The sequence below is a fragment of the Pinus tabuliformis genome, chromosome 1_2, assembly GCF_031772625.1.
Source record: "Pinus tabuliformis cultivar Carrire ecotype Pingquan chromosome 1_2, CPIR1, whole genome shotgun sequence".
Lineage (NCBI taxonomy): Eukaryota > Viridiplantae > Streptophyta > Pinopsida > Pinales > Pinaceae > Pinus > Pinus tabuliformis.
In genome coordinates this window covers 662092282-662094755 of record NC_142298.1, presented here as the reverse complement: position 1 = coordinate 662094755, position 2474 = coordinate 662092282, and the positions used below count along the sequence as shown (strand labels likewise).

At 41.0% G+C, this 2474-nt stretch overlaps 1 pseudogene; it reads right to left on the bottom strand.

The window, feature by feature from the left end:
• Positions 1 to 252: 252 nt before the first annotated feature.
• On the bottom strand, positions 253 to 2057 carry LOC149207429 (heat shock cognate 70 kDa protein pseudogene; annotated as a pseudogene).
• Between the last annotated feature and the right edge of the window lie 417 nt (positions 2058 to 2474).

Here is a 2474-nt window from a genome sequence, read left to right as displayed (position 1 = left end):
AGAGTATTTAATATTATAAAAGAAACACTCCATCAGATTTACAAAATGTCCAATAATTTCGTCACGCAATTCAAAATGATATATAGGTTATGTGAGAACAAACGGGTTTTAATTAAATTTTCTTTTTCTTTTCATAATTCAAAAGAACTGTAAAATATCTGGACCTTTTGTTTGCTCGAGGTTAAAGATTTCAAAATACTTCAAAATGGACTGTGTCATATAAAAAATCCCACATAGCTCAACGACACATCTTTATGATTTATGGAATTGAAAAATACTCTCGAGCTCCTTCATCTTGCCATCAAACTCATTGAGATTGGCATGCTTGTTTTGGTCCACCCAGTGCATGGCTTGTTCGATAACACCCTTCATCGTTCGGACAATGTTCCTCATGTTGTAAGCATAATTCTCCAAGGACTTCTTGGCCTCCACTTTCTTCGTCTGTCCTCTGTATACCCGGACCTGTACTTGTCAGCGTCATGAAACATTTTCTCAATGTCTTCCTTGCTCAATCTACCCAACGATGACGATCTTGTTCTTATCATAAATACCGCAGACACGTTGAGAATACCATCGGATTCAATATCAGAGTAGACCTCGATCTGTGGAACTCCTCTGGCAACCAGGGGAAAGCCAGAGAAATCAAATTTGCCCAACAAGTTGTTAGCTTGGGTTCGACTACTCTCACCGTCATACACATGAAACGACACATTAGGTTGGTTGTCTGAGTGAGTAGAATAGACTTCCTTCCTGTATGTGGGGATGACGGTGTTCCTTGGGATGAGGATTGTCATATAACCAGATGACTTTTCAATCCATAGTGAATGAAGAGTCACATCCAGAAGAAGCGTATCTCGAATTCTCTTATGCCCCTATGCACTTAGAATAACAGCCTGAATAGCAGCTCTGTATGCTACAGCCTCATCTGGGTTAATAATATTGCATAGTTCTTTGCCATTATAGAAGTCTTGCAATAAGAACTGCACTCTGGGAATCCTAGTAGACCCACCAACAAGAATCACATCATGGATCGAGCTCTTGTTCATATTGGCATCCCTCGGGCATTTTTCAATAGTCTCCATGCACTTCTTGAACAAATCTATGTTAACATCTTCGAACATGGCCCGAGTAATGGTGGAATGAATGTCGATACCATCAAGGAGAGAATCAATCTCAATGGTGGTCTGGTTAGTTGTTGAGAGCATTATCTTTTCCCTTACACAATTTTCTCAGCCTCACTAGGGCTCTGGCATTGCCGCTGATGTCCTTTGTATAGTTTGTCTGAATTTCTCGTACAAAGTGGTTAACGAATCTGTTATCAAAGTCTTCACTACCCAAATTGTTCACCAACTCTATTAGCTTTGCGGTCCAATCCACATGCAACAACAGCAGCAGTGGTCTCATTGATAATTCCTATAACATTCAATCCAGCAATGACACCAGCATCCTTGGTTGCCTGCCTCTGAGAATCGTTGAAACATGCAGGAACAGCTATGGCAACCTTCCTCACCGTAGTCCCAAGATGAGCTTCGGAAATCGCCTTCATCTTTGTTGAAACCATGGCAGAGATCTCCTCGGCTGCAAAAAGCTTCTCCTCCCCATTGTATGTCACAACGATGATGGGCTTATCACTAGCTCCTGGAATGACATTGAAAGGCCATAGCTCCACATTGCTCTGAACTCACTGATTAGAGAACTTCCTTCCAATGAACCGCTTTGCATCTGCCATATGTTAACAAAACAACTCAGTATAAAAATATTGGAGTAGAACAAAAACTCCAGAAACATATTCAAATCTGAAGAAAAGAGGAAGAATGTAACAAATAAAATCGTATAGATAATAGTTGATGATTATTGACCAAAAACTCTATTGTGGGGTTCTCAGTGGATTCTCTAATAAGGAGCCCTGTATCATTGAAGGCTAAAACAGAGGGTGTGGTTGGATTCCCGTGTTCTTTGGCGATGATCTCCACTCTGCCATTTTGCCATACTCCCACACAAGAGTATGTCGTGCCCAGATTGATACCAATCACCGGCCCCTCGCCATTTCCATTCATCTGCTCAATCAGCATGTCTCAGACAGGCAATCGTGAGAAGGTCGAGGACGAGAAAGAAAAACTTCAACTAAGACACCATAAACGTTCAAATTTTCGATACGCCGCTTGCAATTTAAAGATTTCGAAAAGTACTGTTGAAACTAGCTTTGAAATCTTCAAGTAAGCGAATATAGACAGGCCCATCATAGGGAATCAACATCGCAATTCTGTTGAATAGTGATAGTCCATTCTTCCTCGCTGATCCATTCTCGCAGCTCTGTACCGATAGGTAGCGCTCTCCGTGGTGATTGCTGCGACATCGATATATCATCGTCACTCTCGAGGACATCGGTACAAGTTCAAATTTTGAATTTGAGCAGGCGGGTTCGCAGGTCAAATTTCGAATTTGAATATAAATAAATGGTATTAATACGTACA